The following is an 8519-nucleotide window of genomic DNA, read 5'->3' on the forward strand; positions in this document are numbered from 1 at the left end:
GACTGATTAAACCGGGCAGGTGTGGCCTGATGGCCGAGCTTGAGGGCCTCCGGCTGCAGGTGTGCGGCACATGCCACCGGAACTTAAGGACACTTCTCTGCTGCCCACTCACTGTCTGTCAGTGGACCTGAGTGGGGCCCAGGAAGGGGAAGGGGCATGGGAGACAGAGAGAAGACTCCGGAAGAAGCAGCTGCTCATCAAAAGCTTTAGGATGCTTTGCGGATTGTCAGGAAGCAAACCCACTTGTGATCAGGGTTTGTTCTTTGTTCTCACACTGCTTCCCGCTTCCGGGTTCCTCTACCCTTCAGGTCCACCGCTGCAGAGGGGTGTCGCGGCACTTGAATGTGCAGGACGGTGCTTAACCCAGGGCGCTCAGAGCGCACCAGGCGTCCCCTCAACACGACACCCCGTGGGCCTCTCGAGAGCCCCTGGGAGAGGGGACGGGAGCTTTGTGTGAACAGGAACGAGGTCCCAGGCCGGTTCTCTGCCCTCAGTCACCTGTGTTTGGTTTCAACCTCCTGCACCATCTTCGCGAGTCCTTATGGCTTGATTTACTCTGTTCATTCCTCTTCCTTGGGACACCTAGTCATTGCTGTTTTGAGAGTTCAGATGGGCGAGCACCCCTGCTCCCCGATAATGCATTAGGGCCTAGTAAGGGGTGGCGAGACTGGCACTGCGCGGAGCCCAGCGGATGCTCAGCGGTTAGTAACATGCAGACCGTCAGCGGGAAACGAGCGTGGAGGAGCCAGTGAGTGCAGCGTGGGTCCTACTGCGCGTGGAGGGCCGGCGGCCAGGCCAGCTCGCTGTAGAAATCGCAGTGCTGCTCAGTCCGGCCAGTGCTATTTTCACGTTTCATGAAAGTGTCGAGCAGAGCACATAGCATAGGAATCTGCGTGGACCGCCTTCTTTCCATCTGATATTTCTTTCTTGTTTTTCTTCCTTCCTTTTTTTCTTACTTTTTTTTCCCTTTTGTTTTGAGGAAGCTTTGTTTGGCCTGCAGTAAATGAAACCCGGAGCCCAGAAGCTCAGTTAAATTGAGCTTGAAACTGAAAACCCATGGTGCTCCCCCAGTGCTGCGGAGAAGAGGGACATCAGCGCGTCCACCCCTCTCTCTTTTATGCTTCCTCTTTGCCTTCAGAGTCGAAGGTGGAAATGAGGAATATGTAAAATCAAGCATTGGGAAGTGTTCTTACAAGCTGAAATCTTTGCTAATTGACATAATGATTCAAATTAAACCAATGCTGCTTGTGAGGGAGCGCTGCTGACCTAGTTTCAAGGAAATACCCTGCCACATCACGTTGGTTCCAACTGGACAACACCCAAGTGCCACACTTGCTGCTGACAGCCGTCGGCCCTGCGCCAGCTGGCAGCGTTGGCCCCAAAGCCAGGGAGCCCGGGGAGACCGAGAAACATGGCTCCCCATATTCCCTGCCAGACCCGCCCCATGCTCAAGTCAGGACTGGGCCAGGCCAGAGCAGTGCAGGCCTTTGATAAACCCAGGGACGCTCATGAGAAAGGCACTCGTTTTAAAATCCAGTGGAATTAAACAGGCCTACCTGTCAGCCCTCGCAGTAATTTAGTTCCCATGAATGCTGTTCTCACAGAACTGCATTGAGCCCCGTAGAAAATCCCAGCTCACCACTGGCAACAATTTTCTTTATTGTACATTAAGACTGGGGTGCAGAAGAAGTGTTTCAGAGAAAGATGCTAAAGACTGGCTGACATTTTAAAATTCGTCTCTGCCTATTGGTTTGGTTCACTCCTTATCATAAGCCTTGGTAATTACATTTTGTACATCCCTGGGGGCTTCAAGACTGACAAGACTGTGTTTAAAGAGAAAGAATGGAGAACTCCCAACAATACGCGAATTCAGTGCAGTTGGCTGCGTGCGTTATGACAACATCTTTCATCACGGTGGTAATCGCACCGTGATGTTGGGCAGCTCGACAATAAATTGCTTTTATCTTGTCTGTTTTCTGAGCTCAGAGATTTCCCTCGTAGCAAACATTTTTCTGTAGACACCACATACATTTTTCTTAGTGTTTCTTTTCCTGGGAAAAATAAAAAAGAAAATTGGGTAAATGGATATGTGTTTTCATCTATTTGGTATTTTAGATTTCCATGAAGAAAATAAATGCTCACATTTTTATGGTTTTTCTTGGTTCTAAGCATTTGCTTTTACCACAAACACATACTATCTTTATAGTACTCTTTTTTAAGAGGACCTAACTACGTGCTGAATGTAAGAAGTGAGAGAAGAGTCACAGCAGGAGAAGACAGGTATAAGGTGGACGTACTTACAGTAGCTGAAAGCTTTTAGTCCTGGTGACTTATCGATGCTCTTAGGCTTTGCCATAGTTATGGAATATAGGAAGGATTTTGCTTTGTTCCCTGTCATTTGGACTAGGAGAGAAATGCTAGCTTTTTGTTTTTCAGAAACAGCAAAAACACCATTGAGCAACGGATTATAGTATCCTCATGTGAAATGGACATTAGTTCTAACATCTTTGACCAAGGTGAAAAATTCATTCAACGTGAAGTGAATAAACCTTATCCTGATAATGACGACATTGTATGTTAAAGTTTACAGTTAAAATAATGTGGCATAATGGATCCTTTTATTTTTTCCCACTTGGAAATTTTATGATTTGATATTTGGGGCATCTGTTGAAATTGCTCAAATACTAATATGTTTTAGGTGCTTGAAATATGCCATCTGTTAAATTCTGATAACAATTCTTGAGACAAATGCTATTATTAATCTCCGTTTGTAGTTGAGAAAACTGAAATATTTTAACGTTTGATAAGTTCTTCAAAGTTAACCAATTAATTAACGATGAATCCAATTGAGGGAAATTTTTCCTCAGAGATCTTGCTTTTAAAAGTGTGCTTTACCGTTAGAGAGGTGCCTGCGTCCAAGGCTCTGTTACTTCTTTGCACACAGACCGGACGGTGAACTGGGCGGGACAACCACCTGCAGGGGTTCAGCGTTTCTCACGCGTCCTTGCGGTTTCTTCTCTGGATGGTAGGATGGATGGGTGGGTGGGCACAATGTGCGGTGCCTACTCAACGGAACCTTCCTGAACAACCAGAAGGGATGAAGCGTTGGCGCCTGCTGCAGCTGCAGCTCGGATCAGTGACACTGGAAACAGGGCGCAGAATAGAAGTCACGAGAGCTGACGGATCACACGCTTCCACTTACACCCAGTCAGTGTTCAGAAGACTTGAATCTACGGAGACGGAAAGCAGGTGAGAGGTTGGCAGGACCCGAGGGAGAGAGTGGAGGACAGATGGCTGATGAACAAGGGCCTCTTTGGGGGAGCATGACTGTTGCTAGATTCTTGCCCAGTCCTTCCTTCAGGGCTGCGTTTCAATGTTGAGATAACCAGAAAGCAGAGCCAGTCCTCCACAGCTCCCCACGAGGAGACTCCTGGGTGGGATGGGTTCCCGGGTTTCAGAGGGCCCCTTCCGTGCACGCGCTTGTCCTAAAGTTTCCAGATCATTACCGAGCCCTCCTCACGCACAGGTTACTCGCCCACTCCTTACTTGTGAAGTTTCCCCGAAGCTTTGGCATCTGAAGAGGGGTGCCAGGACCACACAGGGAGCATGTGACAGAGGAGAATTCCTGGGCCCACTCAGACCTACTGAGTCGAGTCCCACCCACCCTCACGGGTGCTTCTGTAGAATGTGAGAAGCTCTGCTGGACAGAATAGAGGTCTCTCCACTGCCAGAGTGTGACTAAGGACCCAAATCCCGCCTCTGTCGAATGCCGGTGATGTAAACCTGGGCAAGTCATGCAGAGCTTCAGCTTCCACATCTAAGAGAGAACATGGGGTTGTTGAGGGAGGAAGATGGAGAAAATTGTATAGGCCTTAAAACGTGCTGGAAGTAGGGTCCAGTGTCTCTGCTGACCCTGTGTGGATGCGACATGTAGGCCAGGGTACACCTGAGGGTAAGGACAGCACCAGGGCAGCCTGTGGGGTGCAGTGGAGGTGGTAGACAGAGAGCCCAGCATCGGTGTTGGCCACGGGCATCTGAGCTCTGATGTCAAGGGGCATCTGGACCAGGAGGGAGGTAGGCAGGGTGCAGGGAGACTGGCGTCCTTGGGTTTTATCAGAGCAGTAGCTCATGTGGGTCTTCATACTGCTAGTCCCCAAACAGGGACTTTACCCATGAAAGGTCAGAGAGGGAAAACAATGAGCCCCTAAGGACTTCCCAGAGAAAACCAAGGTGGTGCGACAGAAATCCAAACTCTGCAGAGCTCCGCGATGCTCCCTTCGCCCCCCGGGAACCGGGTTCTATGGGCCGCCTCCCCTCCCTCGGCCTGGGGTGCTGGGGGGCCGCAGGTGAGTGAGTGGATGGAGTGGGGATTTTCCTATCGCCACTGAAGGGCTGGGGACACGTTTGCGGAATGCATTATGAAAACAGCACTTCCTCAGCGTCTCTGGCTTGGGCCGCACTTCCTGATCAACATGGGTTTTGTTATAATAGTTTCTCTCTGTTGACAGAAATGTAGTTGGCGACCTCAGACAGCCTGCAGCTGGACCGGGAGCCAAAACAAACGCGCCCTTTGGTTCCTCCTGGCTTCAAATGATCCCAGCTTTTGAATATGTGCCCTGACAGCCTCCGTGGCCGTCATTGTTATTATTTCAGTTTATTGTTAAGCTTTAAAGAACTGACCCTCGTAAAGATATGAATTCCAGGATAGGACAGGGCTAGCTAGGTTCAGCGACAAAGGAGGAAACGCAGAGCGAGGTGTGAAGCCAGGGGCGGGCTCTTCACAGGCGGGAATTCCTGACCTGCAGGATCACCTTTCCAGGGTCCTGCTGCCTGAGTTGTTTTTCTGATGATCTGGGCCACATGATTCAGGGAGGGCAAATAAACCAACCAGATCCAGAATCTAGTGGGGATTTCCCCCCATCTGACTTTAATTATGGTCACCTAAAAGTAAAAAAAAAAAAAAAAAGTAATATAATAAATAGGGTCCTCAGGCTTATTTTGTAGGTGTCTGCAACTTCCTCTTTGTTTCTGTTCCTGCTTGGACGTCTCTACGCCTTGGACATGACCGCTAGCCTCTGCGGGTGGGGCCAGCTGGATGCAGGTCTGCAGGCCGCTTCTTGCCCAGTTCTCTTCCTGCCCGTCGGCTGGGAGCCCCGTGCCCCCTCCAGACTCCTGCGGGGCCAGATGAGCATGTGCTGGAAGCTTCCCTGGGGCTTGTCCACTGTCTGCTTTCCACAGCACGCTTCCTCACCCATTGCCCGTTTCCAGCACGTGCTTCTATTCATTTATGTAACACCTGTGCTGTTCTCAGCCCCTTCCTGTAGGGCCTTTCCCCTGGGGCTGCTGACATTGCTGTTTGTCTCTTCAAAACCATCCAGAGAGTCTCCTCACACGATGGTGCTGCAGTTCTCTGCAAAGTGGGCGTGAGTGTGCGCTGTGCTCTGTTGGTCCAGACGCTGCACACCATCCAGGGCAGAGGGTCACAGGAGGTCACGCCCATGCGGATCACCTTGAATCCGTTTGCCAAGACCTCTTCATTTTGAAGGTGAGGAAACTGGCCAGAGGAATGAGTTCCCTCTCCAGAGATACCTGCTTGGTAAAAGAATCCTGAGACTTCCTGTGTTGATCTCAACCCGAGACATAAGTCACAAACTAGTCCTGTGAATTTATCCGTATTACTTAATTTTTCTGAACTTCTTTTTTTCTAATTTCTAAGACAAGTTGAGCGAGAGCTTAGTATCTGGAGATAATACATACGTAAATAATATTGGTTTCTTTACACTCTATTCCCTTTCCTTCTGTCTCATGGGCTTCCTTTCATGACTTTTGAAAAGACTAAGAAGTTTGGCTTGTTGCACTTACCTCTAAAGTTTGGAATATTATCTGTTAAATTGAAAATTACAGAAAGGAAAGATATTCGGAGTCATCTCAGGGGTAACAGTGTCCATCCAGAGTCAAACAGGGACCCTTTATTTAAAGGTGCTAATGTAACTGTCTTCACTTGGGCCACAATCTCTGAACTTAAAGTCAAAGCAATTGTACTGCAGAACTGAGCTCAGGGGACTTTCTCCCCAGCATTTCGGTTTTTGTTTCTTAAATTAAGGTCAACGAGCTGCACTGGAGGGTGTTTTCTGATGCCAGCTGATTGTCATAAACAGTACACCAATAAGTACTTTACAGGAGGTGACGGGCTCACTGGTTAATGAAAATTCTTAAACTGCCGCCGTTGTGCTGTGACTCTTGAAATGAAATTCAAGAAATTTCCATGGGTTCAAGATAAGTTCACTTCATAAAGTCCACATGAAAATTCTCATTCCTTCTCTCTGACCCGGCTGAATTGTTTCAGAGTGGAAGGTCAGCAGGGGACACATTCCTGCCCACTGCACAGTCACACTGCTGTCCTTCGGGGACAAGAGTCTTTATACACTGGTGAACTGTCATGTGTGATATGAAAGTAATGTCGTATGATCGGCTTTGACAGAGTCAAGAGTCAGACTTTTGTCACCTTATTTATTAAGTTAAACTCCTGAGGGAGAGATGTGCATTAAAAATGTTCCTACAATACTCATGGACGCTTCTTCTAGGTTTTTCTGTGGTGCTCTTCTGGCCTTTATTACAAACCCGACCTGCTGTAGCTGAAACAGTTTTGTAGTCTTTGTCTTGATATGGCATGAATACTTATCAGCCACTCAGCTCTCACTGTGTACAAAGCCAAGCTTTCTTCTAAGTACTTTCCATATATTAACTCAATCTTCTCAAATACCCTTGACTTTGGAATTGTACATATATGTTTTGTGAACAGACATAGATATGCCACTAACTTAAGTCTGAATTTGTCTGCAAAATGCAAAACGTCAGCGATATTGGAGGGCAGAGGCAAATCTATTCTTGTCTGTGCTTGTGGAACAGAATACCTAACTGTGAACTTTGCTCTGCCCTCTGCCAAAGAAAAGAGAGCCTGGAAACTCAGAGTCTCATTCTTGGCATGCAGCTGTCCCTAGGTCTTGGTGGGGAGAGACCTTCTTACACTCCTTCCTTTTTCCTGCAGTGACTTGCCCATAAATACTATTCACTAAAAATTGTCAACGTTGGACTTGGACTTAATGTTCATATGCCTTTGGATTTTAAATGATAATGCAATATATTGTCATTGTATACATTTGCTCATTAGGTACAAATATGGTAACACTTAAGCAAAAGGAAATAAGGAACCCTTAACTAAGATTTACTTGAGCACAATAATTAAAATAGCAAATGTGTAGCATCTGGTCCGAATGGCCTGAGCCTGTGGTTGATGAGCATGATCTCACACACCTCTGTGTGTGTCCAGAGAGGGCACGTGCTGCCTGCTGGCCCCTGTGGTGTGAAGCCTCAGCCTGGTTCTCGTCACAGGGGAAGCACTCATTTGTGGGTTCTTATCATACTCAACTGCACCACCACCTATTTTTATTAGTTCGCCACTTACTAGATCAGAATTGTAATTGCACCTTTGAGAACCAAACCAGAAAAATAAACTTCTGTGAAAGGTTCTTAACTATCGTGGTTTCCCGCCCAGTGAACCTGAGGCAAACTGCAAATACTGTCCGGTCGAAGTGAACCTGAACCCCTCATGGTCCCAGCAGCGACACAGCACACTGCGACCTGTGGGCTGTCTCCCCGTGAGCTCAGGTGCTGTGGGGAGCTGTGGCTTGCCGCCACTGCCCAACTGGCCAGAGAGTGTCACACTGCAGACCCCCAACCCCGGGGTGGGGGGAGATCAAGATTCAAAATCCCATGTACAAGTTTGACTGGATGCACACCACTTTCATACCATTGCCAAGTCAAAAACTCTTAAATAAAATTATTCTTAGTAGGGGACTGTTTGTAATTTTTATTTGAGAACAACTATCAGATATTTTAGATTGAATAAAATATTTTAGTTTGCATAATATTTTAGTGGAGAGTCCTGACTACTCCATCATTATCAGGAGGAAAAAAATAAAAGAGGAGCAAACACTACAACTCTACCTAAACATTCCAGGTCCAGTAGATATGTTTTGTCCAATAAAGAAGTTGTTCAATGATGAGGTCTTTCTTTTTCTCACTAGCAGCTTAGGACTGGCTTCTTACAGCTAACCAATAGTTCTGATGCCATGACTTTTTGACTTAATAGACTGCCAACTTCCACCTGGTTTAAAGAGTCTTAGCATCATCTAGAGGCCACAGAAAAACTGAAGTCCAGTGTCAGAAATTCTTTCAAAGAAATAATACACCTATTACTTTGAAAGTAACTCCTGGAGGAGCCCAGGTCCTGCAGAGCTTCAGAGTATTGCATGAGTAACCCGAGGAGTTGCTTGCACCTCACTAGAAGAATAACCGGGTAACAGATCAGTGTGCTTCCTTGAGTGTGTGTTTCTCCCACACACAGGAGAGGCAGACAGAAATGGACTGGCTCTTTTCAAGATGACTTCATATCGGTAGCTGACATTCAACCAAACGGGTTCATAAGTAGCTTGGGTGCTAACATATGGTGACATTTC

General features: G+C 47.2%; 1 long non-coding RNA gene across 2 annotated transcripts; it reads left to right on the forward strand.

Annotated features, from left to right (window-relative positions):
• Positions 1-352: 352 nt before the first annotated feature.
• Positions 353-5294, forward strand: LOC306666376. 2 transcript variants are annotated; one of them, XR_013765286.1, is made up of 4 exons: positions 353-535; positions 3093-3249; positions 4162-4346; positions 5005-5294. It is a non-coding gene; the product is annotated as an uncharacterized lncRNA (long non-coding RNA). The 2 variants fall into 2 exon arrangements; XR_013765287.1 differs by lacking the exon at positions 353-535 and having other exon boundaries at positions 2896-3249.
• The last annotated feature ends 3225 nt before the right edge of the window (positions 5295-8519 follow it).

This window comes from Sciurus vulgaris, assembly GCF_902686455.1.
Source record: "Sciurus vulgaris genome assembly, chromosome: 7".
Classification (NCBI taxonomy): Eukaryota; Metazoa; Chordata; class Mammalia; order Rodentia; family Sciuridae; genus Sciurus; species Sciurus vulgaris.